Source organism: Lycorma delicatula, chromosome 1 (genome assembly GCF_047948215.1).
Source record: "Lycorma delicatula isolate Av1 chromosome 1, ASM4794821v1, whole genome shotgun sequence".
Lineage (NCBI taxonomy): Eukaryota > Metazoa > Arthropoda > Insecta > Hemiptera > Fulgoridae > Lycorma > Lycorma delicatula.
In genome coordinates this window covers 31,811,044-31,819,038 of record NC_134455.1, presented here as the reverse complement: position 1 = coordinate 31,819,038, position 7,995 = coordinate 31,811,044, and positions in this window count along the sequence as shown.

Genomic DNA, 7,995 nt, shown 5'->3' with positions numbered 1-7,995 from the left:
GGCCGACAGATCGCTTTCAAATTTCACCGCCCTGCTTGGGGTCGTCAAATTAACAGTCTACCAAATTTTCAACTCGATCCTACTTTCGGTTTCGGTTCAATTAACGGCACTGTTTTATACCGATAACGGTTGGAGATACTCCATTTTTAGTTGAAAAATCGGATTTCCGAGCCGATTTTACCTACTGGGTTGCTTCCTTTTCTTACTCCGACCCTCGGTTCGTTCGTTAACGATTTTTTTATAAATCCACCCTTGAGCCCGATTTTCAAAACTTGACTGCTCGGTCCCCCATCGAGCAACAAAAACGTGCTTGCCGTCAAAAAATTCAGCAGAAAATCTAGTATTTTTTGGTTTTTTTTTCGACTTTTTAACTGTGACGACACCGATTTTGGAAAAATCGCTTCGACGCGGTAAGGGAAGATTTCAAGGCTAAGGGAGCGTTTTTGCCGATTTTTCATCGCCAATAACTCGGCAACCGTTAGGCCTATCGACGCGGGAAAAAAATCTGCCATCCCGATTCGTGTCGGCTTCCGACCGGTACCAAAATTATACCCGTGCCCCCCCCCAATTGGGCCCCAGCACGAATACGGTCGGAAACGCGTATCTCGACAACCGCTCGTCCGATCACGATCAAACAAAAACCGAAAATTTTTTTTTTTTAAGCCCAAAAACATTTGTCTAAAACATTATTGCGTAAACCTTCGGGTTCGCCCGAAAAAAAGATTTTTAAATTTTAAAAAAGTTAAAAAACCCATTTACACGCGATAGGACAAACCGATCGGGACCAAATTCAACTCAGACAAGCGAGCACACATAGGGAACGGATGACCACACTCAAATTCCCGATATGTCCTTTTTTTTTTTTTTTTTTTTTTTTTTTTTTTTTTTTTTTTTTTTTTTTTTAAGTCGAATTTCCGATCTCTACTTTCACCTCACCGAGTTTCGAGTCGATCGCGCAAACGAAAATTTCGCCAGACTCCGGATATACGCGTTTCAAGGCATTCTAAGCTTTTTTAGCCAATGTGATTTTTTTCATAGGTTTTGACCCTCCGTTCAAGAGATACGGCCGAAAAACGAAAAAAATTGCGATTTTCCGTCCCCTCGCGTACGGAAGAGGCACGCTTTACCCGACTCTAACCTGGTCGGAATAATACCCCCTCCAAAGACGTTTCGACCTAGCGAAACCGATTTTCAATAAGCGCGCGCTGTAATTTTTTACAACTTAACGAATATTCGTTAAATTTTTGCAATTTTCTTACTTCAGAATGATAAACGGCCTTTAAAAAAAAATATATACATATCGCCGGCCCGAAACCGGTCCAAAATAATCTAACGTAACGCAACGGTTGAGAAAAATACGAAAAACGTCACGAACAAATGACAAATAACGAAAATATTCGACATCGAAATAAAACAGACGAAAAAAGATTTTCGCACCTGAGAGATCGACAGGTTTTCCCACCGCCAACGCGAAGTTTACAATAAAATAATTATACCGAAAAAATCGACGACAAAACGACCAACAAGAAATAACAAATTTCACCTTTATAACTGTTCACGAAAAAAAGTTATTAAACGACGAAATCGAACGATTAAACAAAAAAATTACAAAAAAACAATTAAATTAAAAAAACCACATTACACTGGCCACCCACGTTTATATATTATGTATATGTACGTAAAAATATTATTAAAAAATATATACATATATATACGGCCAAAACTTGTAAATTCGCATCAAAGTGACCGAGATATACTCGATTACGTGAATTTTACGGTTCGGCCGAATTTTCGGTCTTCCGAAAAATATACCCCGGTCCAGAGGGCATAGGCATCACCGGGGGGGCCGGACGGTCCGAATGGCGTCGGTCCCGGTCGAATAGCTTCGATCCCGGCTGACATATAGACGATTAGGTGAATTTTACGGTTCGGCCGAATTTTCGGTCTTCCGAAAAAGATACCCCGGTCCAGAGGGCATAGGCATCACCGGGCGGGCCGGACGGTCCGAATGGCGTCGGTCCCGGTCGAATAGCTTCGATCCCGGCTGACATATAGACGATTAGGTGAATTTTACGGTTCGGCCGAATTTTCGGTCTTCCGAAAAATATACCCCGGTCCAGAGGGCATAGGCATCACCGGGGGGGCCGGACGGTCCGAATGGCGTCGGTCCCGGTCGAATAGCTTCGATCCCGGCTGACATATAGACGATTAGGTGAATTTTACGGTTCGGCCGAATTTTCGGTCTTCCGAAAAAGATACCCCGGTCCAGAGGGCATAGGCATCACCGGGGGGGCCGGACGGTCCGAATGGCGTCGGTCCCGGTCGAATAGCTTCGATCCCGGCTGACATATAGACGATTAGGTGAATTTTACGGTTCGGCCGAATTTTCGGTCTTCCGAAAAATATACCCCGGTCCAGAGGGCATAGGCATATCCGGGGGGGCCGGACGGTCCGAATGGCGTCGGTCCCGGTCGAATAGCTTCGATCCCGGCTGACATATAGACGATTAGGTGAATTTTACGGTTCGGCCGAATTTTCGGTCTTCCGAAAAAGATACCCCGGTCCAGAGGGCATAGGCATCACCGGGGGGGCCGGACGGTCCGAATGGCGTCGGTCCCGGTCGAATAGCTTCGATCCCGGCTGACATATAGACGATTAGGTGAATTTTACGGTTCGGCCGAATTTTCGGTCTTCCGAAAAAGATACCCCGGTCCAGAGGGCATAGGCATCACCGGGGGGGCCGGACGGTCCGAATGGCGTCGGTCCCGGTCGAATAGCTTCGATCCCGGCTGACATATAGACGATTAGGTGAATTTTACGGTTCGGCCGAATTTTCGGTCTTCCGAAAAATATACCCCGGTCCAGAGGGCATAGGCATCACCGAGGGGGCCGGACGGTCCGAATGGCGTCGGTCCCGGTCGAATAGCTTCGATCCCGGCTGACATATAGACGATTAGGTGAATTTTACGGTTCGGCCGAATTTTCGGTCTTCCGAAAAATATACCCCGGTCCAGAGGGCATAGGCATCACCGGGGGGGCCGGACGGTCCGAATGGCGTCGGTCCCGGTCGAATAGCTTCGATCCCGGCTGACATATAGACGATTAGGTGAATTTTACGGTTCGGCCGAATTTTCGGTCTTCCGAAAAAGATACCCCGGTCCAGAGGGCATAGGCATCACCGGGGGGGCCGGACGGTCCGAATGGCGTCGGTCCCGGTCGAATAGCTTCGATCCCGGCTGACATATAGACGATTAGGTGAATTTTACGGTTCGGCCGAATTTTCGGTCTTCCGAAAAATATACCCCGGTCCAGAGGGCATAGGCATCACCGAGGGGGCCGGACGGTCCGAATGGCGTCGGTCCCGGTCGAATAGCTTCGATCCCGGCTGACATATAGACGATTAGGTGAATTTTACGGTTCGGCCGAATTTTCGGTCTTCCGAAAAATATACCCCGGTCCAGAGGGCATAGGCATCACCGGGGGGGCCGGACGGTCCGAATGGCGTCGGTCCCGGTCGAATAGCTTCGATCCCGGCTGACATATAGACGATTAGGTGAATTTTACGGTTCGGCCGAATTTTCGGTCTTCCGAAAAATATACCCCGGTCCAGAGGGCATAGGCATCACCGGGGGGGCCGGACGGTCCGAATGGCGTCGGTCCCGGTCGAATAGCTTCGATCCCGGCTGACATATAGACGATTAGGTGAATTTTACGGTTCGGCCGAATTTTCGGTCTTCCGAAAAATATACCCCGGTCCAGAGGGCATAGGCATCACCGGGGGGGCCGGACGGTCCGAATGGCGTCGGTCCCGGTCGAATAGCTTCGATCCCGGCTGACATATAGACGATTAGGTGAATTTTACGGTTCGGCCGAATTTTCGGTCTTCCGAAAAATATACCCCGGTCCAGAGGGCATAGGCATCACCGAGGGGGCCGGACGGTCCGAATGGCGTCGGTCCCGGTCGAATAGCTTCGATCCCGGCTGACATATAGACGATTAGGTGAATTTTACGGTTCGGCCGAATTTTCGGTCTTCCGAAAAATATACCCCGGTCCAGAGGGCATAGGCATCACCGGGGGGGCCGGACGGTCCGAATGGCGTCGGTCCCGGTCGAATAGCTTCGATCCCGGCTGACATATAGACGATTAGGTGAATTTTACGGTTCGGCCGAATTTTCGGTCTTCCGAATAAGATACCCCGGTCCAGAGGGCATAGGCATCACCGGGGGGGCCGGACGGTCCGAATGGCGTCGGTCCCGGTCGAATAGCTTCGATCCCGGCTGACATATAGACGATTAGGTGAATTTTACGGTTCGGCCGAATTTTCGGTCTTCCGAAAAATATACCCCGGTCCAGAGGGCATAGGCATCACCGGGGGGGCCGGACGGTCCGAATGGCGTCGGTCCCGGTCGAATAGCTTCGATCCCGGCTGAGATATAGCGATTTTTTTGTTGTTGGGCATGCACAGATTGTTCGGGGGTGTCGTAGTCTTTTACTGCGGAGAATTGTCATTGTCCGGCTTGAAAACATTTTCTCGGACTCTGTCGCCGTCGGGCATGCACGGATATTTAACTTTTTTTTTGTTGGGCATGCACGGTTTAGGCGGGATGTCGTTGTCTTTTACTGCGGAGAATTTGTCATTGTCCGGCTTGAAAACATTTTCTCGGACTCTGTCGCCGTCGGGCATGCACGGATATTTAAGTTTTTTTTTTTGTTGGGCATGCACTATTTAGGCGGGATGTCGTAGTCTTTTACTGCGGAGAATTTGTCATTGTCCGGCTTGAGAACATTTTCTCGGACTCTGTCGCCGTTGGGCATGCACGGATATTTAACTTTTTATTTTTTGTTGGGCATGCACATTTTAGGCGGGATGTCGTAGTCTTTTACTGCGGAGAATTTGTCATTGTCCGGCTTGAAAACATTTTCTCGGACTCTGTCGCCGTTGGGCATGCACGGATATTTAACTTTTTATTTTTTGTTGGGCATGCACATTTTAGGCGGGATGTCGTAGTCTTTTACTGCGGAGAATTTGTCATTGTCCGGCTTGAGAACATTTTCTCGGACTCTGTCGCCGTTGGGCATGCACGGATATTTAACTTTTTTTTTTTGTTGGGCATGCACATTTTAGGCGGGATGTCGTAGTCTTTTACTGCGGAGAATTTGTCATTGTCCGGCTTGAGAACATTTTCTCGGACTCTGTCGCCGTTGGGCATGCACGGATATTTAACTTTTTTTTTTGTTGGGCATGCACATTTTAGGCGGGATGTCGTTGTCTTTTACTGCGGAGAATTTGTCATTGTCCGGCTTGAGAACATTTTCTCGGACTCTGTCGCCGTTGGGCATGCACGGATATTTAACTTTTTTTTTTGTTGGGCATGCACATTTTAGGCGGGATGTCGTAGTCTTTTACTGCGGAGAATTTGTCATTGTCCGGCTTGAGAACATTTTCTCGGACTCTGTCGCCGTTGGGCATGCACGTTTCTTTAACTTTTTTTTGTTGTTGGCCATGCACGTTTCTTTTATTTTTATTTTTTTGACAGAAATTTTTCTAAGTCGATAGGGGACGGGTTCCCTCTCTATTCGAGAATGTTTTCGCATTCATTCGTCGCATATATCCTTTTCAGCTTTAACTTTTAGTACATTTCGTACCGATGTGTGACCCACTCGGAGTCAATTTTGAGAGTATTATAAGGGGATATGGTCTTGGCTTGGGGCCCCCCCCGACGTGCCTTCGCTACACGGCGTTCAGTTATCTTGCGTTTCTGTTTCACCGGGCGTCCGGTGCGTCTTCCTTGCCTACTTCTCTCGTTCGCGGCGGCTGTTTATGCTGGTCTTTGCTTGTTATTCGGCCGCTCGGCGGGTTTTTCGCTGGTTCAGCTGGCAAATGTTCTCCGGCCTCGGCTTTTGTGCATTTGTTCGAGCTCAGTTGCGGTCGTCCTTAGCATTCGCCCTTTATGCTCGGTAGCCGAAAGTAAGTTGTCGTCGTGCGCGTAGCGCGTGCATTGTGGTCCTCTCTGGTATTGAACGGGTCGTCGGGGTGATTATACGAAATGTATTTTCATTTGGGCGTGGTTTAAGTGACCTGCTTCTTAACTCGCTTCGCCGTCGTCCTTTGAGGCCGCCTTTAGACACATTTAGGCTATCTTGCATCGTTTCCCGGAGTGCTAAGTCGACGTCCCGCTTTGTTGCTCGTAGCACGTTTGTCGATTAACAGGCTGTAGCAGAGCTTTTTAGACGGTAAGCGGTGTTTTTCGCCTTGTCGGGGTGGTTGTTTTTGCTTCCATTCGTAGTAGAGCGTTGCTCTCCCTAACCCGACTCGGTCGCTATTCCGCTCGTTTTTTTTTTGCCAGCTGCCGCCTAGATCACGGATTGCTTTGTTATTGCGCCCGTCCGGCAGACGAACCGCTTGCTGACCAGTAATTCTTGTGTTCGCCACAGTTATTGGCTGCTATTCGGTTTCATTGCTGTGTACGGGGAAGCTGTCGAGCTCTCTGCGGTTTACGCTACACAGGCCGGCTAGGTCATCCATCGGGTGAAAGTTTTCACATTCGCGCCTTGAGATCATTGTTCGGTGTTCTATCGTCATTGCTTTCGGTGCTGTACCGGTGAAAGACCTCCGGCGTCCATTTGCGCTTTTCTGTTTTGCTGTCTGTGGGTGCGGCGAGCCGCTGCTTTCGGCCGGCTGTATCCCTTCGTAGAAGGGGCCAGTATCGGTTTGGTTTTTGCGGTAGGCTTGCCCACTGGATCAGTTTGCGATGTTCAGATTGCTCGATGGATTTAGTTGTGCTCTTCATCGGGCGAAGTCTTTCGCACTCGCGCCTTGAGAGCTATATTCGGTGTTTTATCCGTTTGTTGCTTTCGGCTGCTGTACCGATGCGAGCAGTCTGCTTTCGCGCATAGGCGAGCCTGGTTTTCAATTGGCATGCCTTCGCGTTGGCCACAGTGTTAGTCCGATATTCGGATACCTGCGGTGTGTGCGCTTCACTGGCGTTCGGTTGAACTCTGCATCGGGTGAAATATTTCACACTCGCGGCCTCGAGAGCTAAAAGTTCGGTGTTATATCGGCTCTGCTTTCGGCTGCTGTACCGGTGCGAGCCCTCCGGCGTCGGCCGTAGCGTATTTCTGCGGGACCGTTTACGGACTCTGCGAGCCGCTTCTTTCGGCCGCCCTGTGGATCTTTTCTCGACATCGCGGCTTTCATTTGCTTTTCGCCAGTTCGGGCGTCGCCCGCAGTTGCGCACCCGGCGAGCCGCTTCTTTCGGCCGGCTGTACCCTTCCTGGAAGGGCCGGTATCGGTCTGGTTTTTGCGGCAGGCTCACCGTGCGTGTCTGCGGTCACAGTAACAGTCCCGCTGTTCGGACTGCGGTCGGTTTTACTCTGCATCGGGTGAAATATTTCACACTCGCGGCCTCGAGAGCTGGTGTTATATCGGCTTTCGGCTGCTGTACTGGTGCGAGCCTTCCGGCCTCGGCCGTTCGTGGATTTGGCGAGCCGCTTCTTTCGGCCGGTATAGGTCTGGTTTTTGCGGCAGGCTCGCCCTGTGATTCGTTTTGCGATTCGCCCTATCTGGTCGTCTGCCTGTGTAAAGGTCTTGATGTTGGGGGACCTGCGTTCTTCGCAACGCCCGCTGATCTGTCGTGCTCAGCTTAGGGTGAAAATTCTTTTCACATTCGCCGCCTCGAGAGCTACAATTCGGTGTTGTATCCGCATTGCTTGCTTTCGGCCGCTGTACCTATGCGAGCCTTCAGACTTTGGCCGTCGCGTTGTTCCGTAGGATTGTTTACGGGCGCGGCGAGCTACTGCTTTCGGCCGGCCGTACCCTTCCACGAAGGGCCGGCATCGGCTTGGTTTTTGCGGTATGCTTGCCCCCTAAATGGGTTGGCGTAGTCACATGTCAGGCAATCCGCGGCCCTCATTGCTCGGAGACTTGAGTGCGAAAAGCTGCAGTCTTGCAGTCCAGTATGCCAGTTTCCCGCGGCTTGAGGCGTATTTCACG